This window comes from Arvicola amphibius, chromosome 11, assembly GCF_903992535.2.
Source record: "Arvicola amphibius chromosome 11, mArvAmp1.2, whole genome shotgun sequence".
NCBI lineage: Eukaryota > Metazoa > Chordata > Mammalia > Rodentia > Cricetidae > Arvicola > Arvicola amphibius.
The window spans coordinates 9,875,391-9,887,926 of NC_052057.2; the positions used below are offsets into that span (position 1 = coordinate 9,875,391).

At 37.1% G+C, this 12,536-nt stretch overlaps 1 protein-coding gene across 1 annotated transcript in view; it reads left to right on the forward strand.

Moving 5' to 3' along the window:
• Nucleotides 1-12,536, forward strand: part of Bche (butyrylcholinesterase) — a 62,325-nt gene that overhangs the window by 8,465 nt on the left and 41,324 nt on the right. The gene's annotated exons all lie outside the window — the stretch shown is intronic.

A 12,536-nucleotide genomic window follows, 5' to 3' on the forward strand; every position in this document is an offset into this window, starting at 1 on the left:
AAATGGGTCCACTGGGGCTTGTCTTCAGTAGGATATTGAGGAGTTGATACAGTTCACTAGAAATCATACTTTGGATCTATCCTCTTCTGGAGTAGCACTGTGAGGAACTATAGACTCTCAGGATGCTGGATATGCCTGACATTGAGAGTTTAGCTCCAGCCCATACACTTTGTAGCAAAGCAGCCAGCCATCCTGACAGTCTACCTTGCTAAGCTACACTAGTTCCTCTAAGTCTATTTTCAATATTGCCTGCTCCATCGTAGAAGAGTCTAGGTTTACTTCATCGTAAACCTAGAAGCATGTATAATCTCTTGGAATATACCCTCCCTCCCCATTTTTTCTTCTAATCTTCAAGACAGGGTTTTCCCTATATAGCTCAAGCTGGCCTGACACTGATGTCTGCAAATTTTAAAACAGTTCATATTTTCACGTTATTAATAAACTAATAATTCTCCTGTTGCCATTAACAGTGTAAATAGAATATGTCTAATATCTTATTTATGATACATAGCTTCAGATCAAAGAGAAGAGTCTTTGACATTTAATGAAATAGTTTAACCCTAATTAAGTGCATTTCTGATGAGTGAGATTTCCCTGGGGGAATAAATGAAGGCTGGCTTATTCATTATAATGTGAAACATATAAAATGATATTTATAAAACAAATCATAAAAATTTAAAGTAGTCTTACAAAGTAGAATATCCATATGATAGATTTCACTGTTGAGGCAATTTTCCTCAGAGTCCATATTTTTAGTTGGACAAAGGAAGATGTCATGCATGTTTTGAAATGAATTGAAAACAAGTGATAATATTAAGTGAACTTCAGCAGAGGTAAAGGGGCCAAGTGCTACTTTAGACATGCTTTGATTTTACACTTCTCAAGTTCAGACAATTTGCCTTATATGCCACCCTACTGGACTTGGAGGACACTGAACCCTGTCTGGAGCCCATTTTCAGGTGGTGAAAAGTATGCTATAATACCGAGAACACCAAACAAACACTTAATATTTTAAAATGTTAGCAACACCAAGATTGAGAGCATGTGATAGCCTGTATTTCCCCACACTCCCAAAATGTGTTTTCAAGAAAGGAAAAGTGATAGGCCTCCTTAGCGCCTTATTCCACGGGGAAAGGTAAGTACACTATCCGCCCATTCTGCAGCCCCAGGATGCAGGACAATCAGACATACTAGGGAGTCAAGTCAAAGCATAAACTCAGTTTATTAGTGTGAGCGTCAGCTTTTATAGGTTAAGTGACATCATTTGATGTGGGGTACCTTCAGCCAATGAGTGACAGCTAAGCTCTCCCTTTGGCTGGAGGGGCATCTACCTCGATTTTGCTGTCTCATCCTCAGTTGGCAGCTTTGAGACTGTCCCTTAAACTCGAGCCAGGCTTTTCTCAGTCCTACAGACCTCGAGGTACAGGCCCTGAGATAATTTTGGCCCAGTAGAAAAGAAGGCTGTGGCTCTTTAAAATGTTGGCACCCACGTTCTCAGGAGATCTGAACTCTTTTCTTTCTATTAATCTGCATGTTGTAGCCTATATTAAAGAGAGGTGGAGTAGGATTTGAAGCTGTGATTATCATTTAGGAAGGAGAATTTCATGTTTCCACCACAGTTCCAACCAATTACTCTTACATGTTAGTTAAATATATGTGTAATGCTTATAAGCTTCATTGGTATATAATTTTCATACCTAGTTCAATAAACTTTGACTAATGTCTGTAATTCATCATCCAGCAGTGCTGTTCATTTTGCATGACTCTTTTCTTATTTATTTTTCATGCTTGCTCAGCACACTGCACAAATTTCAGTCTGACAACTTTTGCCTGTAATCAGACCAACAACTCAAAAAGGAGCTCTCATGCCTGGTGCAGGTGTTTTAGATTGTCATTGGTTCTTAGAGGAAGCATTGTCATTATAGATGAAGACATCTCATTTAACATTGTGTGAGTGTCCTATAGTTTTTATTTTACTTTATGTGCATTGGTGTGAAATTTTTCTATAACTAGAATTACTGACTTTGTAAGCTGCCAAGTGGGTGCTGGGAATTGAACCTGGGACCTCAGGAAGAACAGCCTGGGAGGATAGCCAGTGATTTTAACCACTGAGCCATTTCTTCAGGCTTGTATTATAAGGTTTTTAAGGTATATGTGATACTATGATCGCTTATACTTTTTCTTAATGTTATTTCATCTTCCTTCCTGCTTCTGTATTTATGCTCCCTCTCACTAAGTAGAACCTTTTTTTTTTTTTGGTGTTTTATTTACAGTTGCTACTTTTTGAAGAAATTTGTTTATTTTTATTTAATGTGGAATATTTTGCCCATATATATCCTGAATATCTGAATATGCCTGGTTATCTTGGAGGCCGTGAGTGCATAATTCAGGAATTGTAGTTACAGCCACTTGTCTGCTACCATGTGGGTATTGGGAACTGATATCGGGACATTTGGAAAAGAAAGAAATGCTTTTAATCACAGAACCAACTCCTCAGCCAACTTCTTCATCTGAGACCTCGGCTTCTGTTTCTCACAGATTATACTACACTTCAATAACCTATCTATAAGGATTTTTCTGCTTGGGAATATTATGAACAGTTGTGTGAATGTCTTTGTATAATATGTTGTACTATATTTTCTTTTTTGGGGAATGAAGGAACACAGGGATAGGGATTGCTGGTATGCTGTTGGGGACCCTTCCCCAACCTCCTCGGTTATGGATGACCGTGGGTAGTGCCGCAGATATCAGGACACAGGGGATGCAGAGTGGGAGTAGAGGAGTAGGATGCAGAGTAGATATACACAATCATAACTATATAACTCAATCAGGAATTATTAGTATTACTGTATTTTCAAAATTTATAGCATGAAACTACATTAATATTTTTTGTCTTCTAGTTTATTAGTTTTTATATTAGAAAGTAGTTGCTATAACTGTGGTCGTCTTTCTCTTTATTTTGCAAATAGAAGCTTTTGTGTGTGTGTGTGTTCTGTTTTGCTTTCTTCATGCAGTCGTTCAGTAATTTAACATACAAGGGGAAAACTAAGGGGAAGACTGAAGAGTTCTCCTAAGCCATCCAACCAGGAGAGAGGGTCCTGTTGTCACATGGACTCCTTCAGCAAATAGTGAACTTTAATTTAATTTTCAGCTGGATTATTACTGTGTTTTCAATGTAAACAATATACATTCTAGAGCCCCTTTCATAAGCCCAAACTCAAACCTTTCATTAGTTCAAGATGAATTGAATGGTGGCATCAGCCTGACATGGTATGAAATGTGTGGTTATGAAGTATGGTATAATGAAGAAATGATAAAATAGTGAAATTTCCTAATTTTAAACTAAAAATATTGTAGTCTGTGAAATAACAGTAACTTGTCACTAACAGGTGACACAATAGAGATGAACCAGCACTTTCACTTCCTTGTGTTATACCTTCACCATGAATTATTAAGAGCAGCCATTAAGTAGGCTTAGAAAATGCATTTGGTTGCAGACTTGTAATTTAACATGTTAGCATGCTACTGCCACCCTAGTTAATGTTTCAGAGATAAGGGCGGAGAGAGGACTAATATTAGACTGCATGCGATATGGGGATAAATTTAAATTTGTGAAGGACTGTCATCTGGCTCTCTGCTCCAATTCTTATCAGACATATAATTAGATTTTGTGATAGATAATAGTTCGTGAGGTGGTTCCAGGCTGAAGAAAAATATACTTGCCCTCTGATTCTATAATTATTTGTGGTATGTTATCATAATTAACCCTAACAGAACATTTTGATGACTTTGCAGAAAACCAAGACTAAAATCCCCATGGATATAGTTTGTCCCTACCTTGACAGTTTGGATTTTTATTATTTCAGCTCTCTCTTCCCCTAGGAATAGGTAAGGACTTACTTAGAAATAGATGAAACAATAAATGCTAACTGCAGCATTACTGGAAGTTCTTAGAATATAAATGTAGGCAAAAAATCTGTTGCATTAATAGAACTTATTTGAAAAGGACATATTGCATTATGGGGCAATTTAAAGTCTATCTTACATTACCCTGAGAACGATTTCAAAGAAAATCAGTATTTTACCATCAATAACAGCAAAATGAGAGGAGGGACATTCAGATGTCCCCTCCACCAAAGTCTGGATCCATGAAGAAGGGTATAAAATAAAATATGCTTCAATGAATATTTTGGAATACACTGTTTTTGTGCGGTTTGGGTATATGTTATATTACAATAAGAAGGCATCTTAAACCAGAAACCAACATTTATCACATTCGTTTACTTGGAGTAATGTAATTTGTCTTCTATTCATTTCCAAATATCATCTATATTTTGAAAGTATAGAACATTAGCCCATTTGTACATATCTCCATCTTTTGTTTTGTTTTGCTTTTGGCTTCTTGAGACAGGGTTCTGTCTGCCTCTGCCTCCCAAGAGCTGGAATTAGAGGCATGTGCCACCACCACCCGTTACTTGCATCCATCTTAATATTAGAGTTGATGTCTTATTTTAGAAATAATTCTTTGAAGAAAGCACATAGAAATGGATTACCAAAGATCAGGCATATGCAAATTCATAATTTTGAATATAGTATAGTAACATAATACAGTAGCCAAATGTTACTGTAAATACCTTATTGTATAAAACAACACACATTTCTAGCAGACAGCTCTGTCTAAACTGTGTTTAAATGAGAATTATGAGATTCAAGAAATTCTTCCTTCTCCCACATCCTCCTCCAGTCATGAACACCTAGGATCCACATGCTACAAAGTGTTAAGTCTGCAAACCTAATGGGTTCTTTCCTACTTTGTGTCATCATGATAGATGCTATGATATTAACCTGAAAGCATTAACTATTGACTTTTTTATAAGTTAAGTGTCAATATTAATGGGGTCATCACTTTACATTTTTTAACTTTTAAAATTTAAATATATTTTAATCATATTCTTGCCCTTCCCCAAGCTTTTTCAAGGTCATCTCCTACCCACTAACTTTAGGTCTGTTGTCAAAATCAAAGCAAAAAAAATCAAAGCAAAAAAAATCAAAGCAAAAACAAAATACCCATACACACATAGACACACACAAACTCAAAATGCAACAGACAGTGAAAACCAAGAAAACAAAATACATTATCCAAATTATGAGAAAAAATAAACAAAATAACTCACACCAAAAATTGTAACCAAATAAACACACACACACACACACACACACACACACACACACACACCAGGCAGAGAAACAGACACACAAACGCACACACAGGGGCAAAACAAAACAAAACTAAACAAAATTGTGGAGTTCATTATTTGTTGGTTAACTACTCATGAGCCTGATATCTGCACTTGAGTTGTTAACATATCTGATACCATTTGTCCTCCTCCAAATGGGTATAAATATAAGTTTATTTGTTAACCTTTTACCTAATGGATAAGTTTGCATTCATTCATTCATCTTTAAAAGCAAAATAAAAATACAATAAGTAAGGCAAAATCTATCACACCAAAGTTGAACAAGAAAGATGAACAGAAGGAAAAGAGTTCAAGAAAAGGCAAAAGAGTCAGAGACCACTAGCTAGCATGCTCAAGAATCCCATAAGATCACTATGCTGGAAATCATAATATATACACAGATGATCTGGGGTCCTGTTCAGACCCTGTGCAGGCTGCTTCAGTCTCTGTGCGTTCAGATGAGCTCTGTTCAGTTGATTCAGAGGATCTCCTTTTCTTGGTGTCCTCCTTTCCATCTGGCTTCTACCTTCTTTCTCCTTCCTCTTTCACAGGATTCCCTGAACTCCCAGGGGAGAGAATTGAATAGAGACATCCCACATAGGGCTGAATGTTACCAGGTGAGGTTTCTCACTTTCTGCGTATTATCTGGCTTTAGGTCTCTATATTTGTTCTTATCTGTTGCCTGAGGTACCATCTCTGATGAGGGTGGAAAAAGCATGTTGATCTATGGGTATAGCAGAATATCATTAGGAGTCATTTTATTAGTATATAATCTAGACCACACCTCTTTGTTTTTGCTTCCTGTTCCAGGGCTATCTAGTTCTTGATCACCCTAGCAGTATCCAGTATGGTTTCTGTCTCACGGAGGACATCTGAAGTCCTATCAGTTATTGATTGGTTATTTCTACAAACTTTGTGCCACTACTGTCCTAGTAAATCTTGCAGGTAGTATACCAGTGTAGATAAAGTCTGGCTTAGTGTTACATTTCTCTTTTGGTAATTTTCAGAACTACTTCCTGTATCAAAGCTCCTAGAACATAAGATAGAAGCCCCCATGTGGGCACCAGTTTGATATCTCCCTGTTCAATGAGTTGTGTAAGTGTTGTCGTCAACAACAGGGTCTTGCTGTCAATTTGTGGAGAGCAAGACATAGGCTTACTCATGGCCTGGAATGTTTGGAGATTCCTGTGGAGATACTTAGGCCAATAACTTAGTTAGATGTGACCCAATACCCATACCAGACGCATTTCTTATGTTTCCCTCATTACTTGGTGAGTTAATTTAGATAACCTTCATATATGTATATATTATAGGATATGTCTACTGAATTAGGTTTCCATATTAGCCCTCAAATACACCACATCCCTACTTGATCCTCCCAATCAAGACTTATCCATCCATCCATTAAAAATCTATTTTCCTTTCCTAATGAGATCTATCTCTTTTCTCTACTTCCTTCCTCAATACCTAGCCTCTGTTAGATTGTTTATCATTAACTTAAAAACTAATATCCACATATATGTGAATGCATTGAATATTTGTATTTCTGGGTTTAGGATACCTCACTCACGATGATTTCTTGTTCAACTTCTTTCATTTGCCTGCAAATTTTATAATGTCATTTATTTTAACTGCTGAGTGATGCTCCATTGTACAAATGTACATTTTCTATATCCATTACTTTGGTGAGCAGTGTTTAGGTTGTTTCCAAATTATTATTATTAAAAGAGCAGTACTGAACAAGGTTCAGCAAGAGTCTGTCTGATGGGATAAACCATACTTTTTGTATATGCCCATGAGTTGTATGGCTGGGTTGAAGGAAAGCAGCTAACACCTTCCTGAGGAACCAAGTCTGATGTCCACAGTAGCTGTGAGACTGCACTCATTTCAGCAATGTATGAGAGTCCTCTTACTTCACATCCTTGCCAGCAAGACCTGCCACTTGTTTAGTTAATCTGAGCTTACACCATTCTGACAAAATTCCAAAGTAGGTTTGATTTGCCTGATGGCTAAGGATTTGGGGTGTTTATTTAAGTTTTTCTTAATTTTTTGATAATTCTATTAATTAATTGATTAATTCATATTTTATCATAGCAATTTCAGTTTCTCCTTCTTCCTGTCCTCACACTCACTCCTCCCCTTTTTATTATCCCATCCCCTATCCACTCCTCAGAGAGGGTAAGGCCTCCTTGGGAAGTCAACTAAATCTGTCCCATCACCTCATTGAGGCGGGACCAAGGCCCTCTCTACCAGGCCTAGGCTTAGCAAAGTATCTCTCCATAGAGAATGAGCTCCACAAAGTCAGTTCATGCATTAGGGTTAGGATCTGCCTCTTGAAGTGTTTATCATCCAATTTCTTTTGTTTACTCTATTGAGAATTTTCTGTAAGACCTGCACTCCATATTTTAATTAGATTATTTGTTTTTTGATATCAAGTTTCTAGAGTTCTTATATATTTTGAATATTAACCCTGTATGCAGTGTGGAGTTGGTAAAAAAAAAAAAATTTCCTGTTCTGTAGGCTGTGGATTTGTCTGAATGATAGTGCTTTTTGCTGTACCGAAGTGTCTCAGTTTCATGAGATCCCATTTACTAATTGTTCTTAGTATTGATGTAAATGGTGCTCTGTTCAGAAAGTATTTTCCTGTGTTCAGGGCTGTCCCCTACTTTTATTTCTTTCAGGTTCAGAGTCTCTGGTTTTTATGTTGAGACCTTTGATCCATTTGGAGTTGAGATTTGTTTTTAAGGGTGATTAAATATAGACCTATTTGGATTCTTTTCCATACAGCCATCCAGTTTGATCAGTACCATTTGTTGAAGATGTGTCTTTTTCTGGAGGCTTCCTTCTTAGCATTGCTTAAGGCTGTCAAGAGTGACACAGTTAGTTACCTCACTTTTTTTTTTTTTTTGCTATGGGAATAACAAGAACAATGGATACTATGCTTTTTCAAGAGAGAGCACTCAATTATACTTTCAATTTAATATTATTTATATAAAAATATTACTTTCTTATTAGCTATTATTGTTAATTTCCTACTGTGACATCTAACCTAGCTTTATAATTGCTAGGTATGTATGTATAGGGAAAGTCCATACAGGATTCAGTACTGCCTATAATCCCAAGCATTTACTGAGGTTCTTAAATGTACCCATGGAAAAAGAGGAAACTACTGCAGCATAGTTTTACAATGGTAAGATTTCTGGAAAATATATATATCAAATCCAGTTAAGGGAAAAGGCCTTAAAAACGTGAAAATCTACTGCTAACATTACATAAAACCAAACGGCAGAGTTAATTACGTGTACATGGGTGAAAGCACGTCTCAGAAGAAAGAGAAGAAACAAGAACCAGACCTAGACTAAACAATGCAGAATGCTGCTGGGGAAAGGGAGCTGGTGTGACTGTGAGCCTGATGGGAAGAGAAGGCAGTGGGAGGTAAGGTCAGAAAACTGCAGGGGGCAATTTGCAAAGCCATCAAAATTGTATAAATATCTAAAATGTGATCTGAGTTGCATGATAACATTGCTGTTATTTGGCATGATTTGATGCAAAATTAATAAAGAGGTCTACTGGTTAGTTAGAATGCCACTGAAGCCAGTGAGACACACAGGCGTACCAGGAGACTAGAGTGTCAACCCAGGTGAGAAATCACTGTATTTTGGATTGGGATTAAGTGGAATGGAATGATCAGACTTGGGATATACCTTAGAGAAATATCCACCAAGATTTGCTGTTAAAATGGATCTAGGGTTTAAATGAATAAATAAATAGCCACCAAAGAACAAAGATATAATTTTATTAAGTGGAGAGCATGTTGGACAGATGTGGTTGAGATGGTACAATCTAGAGTTCCATTTTAGACACTTTAGGATGCATAAAATATTTAAATTTTTGCTATAACAAAGAAATATAGCATTTTTAAATTGGGAAAAGATATGGGAGAAATGTTAGTCTCTAATAATTCATGGTACAGATTCATATAACATTGAATTTGTAGATAGAAATGGTATCTGATAACTCCACAATTGAAGGGTAAAGGAATGAAAAATAAAGTAATAGAGAAAAATCAAACTATCAGAAAGGATGGGAGAGGACATGGGAGAATAAGTTATCGCTGGCTTATATTTGATAAGATTGTTCTTAGGGTTCATAGGCTTAAGGCTTGTTTTTAATTGTGACAGTATTAAGGAGACCTGAATTTTCAGGAAGCAGAACCTGTTGGGTCATCTTTAACAACCTGTCATCAAAGAAGCTTAGAAAGCTTTCATGAGATTGTGTTGTAGGAGCAAGCTTACCCTGTGTGGTAAGGGCACCCTCCTGAGGGCACACACCAAAGAGCTTAGCTGGTGGTCCTTCCTTCCTGAAAACATCCAGAGCTATAAGCAAAAGACAAGTATTTTCTTACACGGTTGTCTGGCTTCAGGTATACTGTTACAGGAATTAAAATAGGCTAATATTTCCGCATCAACAAACGAATGCACCAATGGAAGGAGTGACTGTGTAAATTGTGGAAGGTGAACAGCAAGCCCTTGTATGTTGTTTGATGACATTTATAGAACTGAAACATTGCGATTCTAAAATGATAAGGGGAAAAGGACATTGCAATTTTTGTCTGATTCTTCAGGGATCTTTATTCTGAGTGAGAGCAGAAAAGTCCAGTCAAGGGATGCGAAGACCGAAGCTAACAGAACCACCTCTTCGTTTTTATTTGCTGCTTACTGATGTAGCCACACATTAGCGTATTGCAGGGATTGTACCGTTAATGCTATTAATTTAATTTTATGTTATATCGTGACTAACTGATTCATTTTATTTAATCATTTACATTTATAAAGTGAAGCTTTTAGATAAAATGCAAGGCATTTAACTGGAAGTAAGGCTACCAGTGACTTGGATTGTATGGAGTACAGAGATGAGGAATCAGGAAACAGAAACATAAGCGAAAATAAATAAAGCTTTCAGATATTATAAACATCAAAATCGATAGGAATGTTTATTTCATATTTTATTCCAGAGGAAGCAAAATGTTTTGTGACCCTTTGACTTATCACATATCCTAACTTCTAAGACCATAGCTTAGACTATTTATTATTTTCCTTTCTCTTAAGATGGAGTATCATTTATGCAAAAGTAGCATTGAATTTATGAGCTTAGAAGATTCTTGCATTTCTGCCTCCCCAATAACTGGGAAGAGAGCAGAATTACAGCTGTCAGTTTAGGTCAAAGCAGAAAATGAACAACATTACACTGAAATCGAATTGTCTCAAACTAACAGCAAGATATGAAACCGGAAAGTGAAGATGGGGCAAAATCTAAAGTAGGCCCATGATATTGGCCCCAGTCACAAACCATGTAGAGTTTTAAATGTGTCCTTGAAAATTCAGGACATAATATGTTTCTTAGAGAATTAATGTTTTCAGGATCTGGCTATTACAAATAATGCTGCTATGAACATAGTTGAGCAAATGCTTTTGTAGTATGATTGGGCATCTCTTGGGTACATTCCCAAGAGTGGAATTATGGGGCCTGGGGTAGGTTGATCCCAAATTTCCTGAGAAACCACCACACTGCTTTCCAAAGCGGTTGTACAAGTGTGCATTCCCACCAGCAATGGATGAGTGTACCCCTTACCCCACAACCTCTCCAGCAAAAGTTGGATACAATTATGATTAATCCTAGTCTTTAATGAATGTGCTTTTCACTTTACATATTAGCAGACATAACTTTCCTTATCATGAAGACAGGATAGCTCAAGAAAGTACTGATCGAAGAATATTTGAATTAATTGTTTTGAGATATATATAGCGTTGTTCCTGTCACTAGCAAGGGTTGCTGTGTGTGAGCTGCTGATGTATCCTAGCTTCCTGCTTAGCTCTTCATCTCATTTTCACAGCAGTGTTCATCACTATCAGCAGGTGGAAGTAAGATTGTGGGGCTTAAAAGCTTGCATTGCTCAAGTCTGCACAGCTTTTAGTACAAACCGGTGTTTCAAGCTGAATTCTGTCTGCAGTGGAGACACCAAGGTACATCTTCCCCAGCCTTTGTTGTGTTTCTAAGAGTAGCTCTGTGTATCGTTTGGGGCAGGGAAAGGGGCAATCATTCCATTTTCACCTGGGAATGAAATAGGAATGCTAATTTTCTCTTCTCTGGGTTGTTTTGCATATTTGAGAAAGAATATACAAAATACCTTATGTTGCTCCAGTTTAAGTGGGATTCCCACATAAAGTATAGGACATTTCTTAAAAGATGAAATAAAAATAAATAACTGTTAATAAAATAACATCTCATCATTCTTCATGGAACATTGTCATACTGAAAACCAAGCATTAATGAAGATTCTGACTGCATAAGAGAGTGAGGCTTTGGCGCTAAGTCCCAGAAGGTTTCCAGCATGGTAGTAGAGATAAACATGGTGGCAATGGATCACATGGTCCTGGTCTCTTTGCAGTATTCTATATATACTTCCCAAGGAACAATCTCAGCTGGTCATTAGGCACACATTTTTAATCCCAGGCTCTAAAGTATGGGAAAGAGGTATCTGGAGACTGAGACTACGTTGGGATACATATTGAGTTCAAAGCCCACCCAAATAACATACCAAGGTGTCTGAAAATTAGAGACTGTTGGGGGGTGTCACTTGTTTGTTTCCCAGCCCCCAGGTTAGCTTAGAGATGAAATAATCACACTGAAATTGTATAAATTAAATCACTGCTTGGCCTATTAGCTTTAACTTCTATTCATCTAACTCTTATATCTGAATTTAACCCATCTCCATTAATCTGTGTATCACCATGTGGCAGTGGCTTACTGACAAAGTTTCAGCATGACTGACTCTGGCGGCTCCATGGTGTCCCCTGACTCTTCCCTTCTTCCAGCATACAGGCTAGCTTTTCCTGCCTAGCTCTGTTCTACCCTTGCCGTAGCTCAAAGCAGTTCTTTATTCATTAATGGTAATCACAGCACACAGAGAGGACTCCCACATCAGGAGACTAATGCAACTTAAATGAATTACATTTTAAATTGTTACTAGCTAAGCAGATGTGCTTGATTTCAATAGAGCCCATTTCATGCCTAGACCTATTCATTGGCAGAATGGTCTCACAACTTTTATAGTGGTGCTGTAGCTAAGGTAGCTAACCTTTTTGGTTAGCTCGTAGACACATTCAAATAATTTGTATTGCTTAAATTCTTAAAGATTGTTAAGAGCTGTGATATATAGTTCTCCCTCGTAGCGAGAGAAACATTTCCATCTTGCTAAATGTGCTTTGTGAATGACTTATGTCTAGCCCTTACGGCACT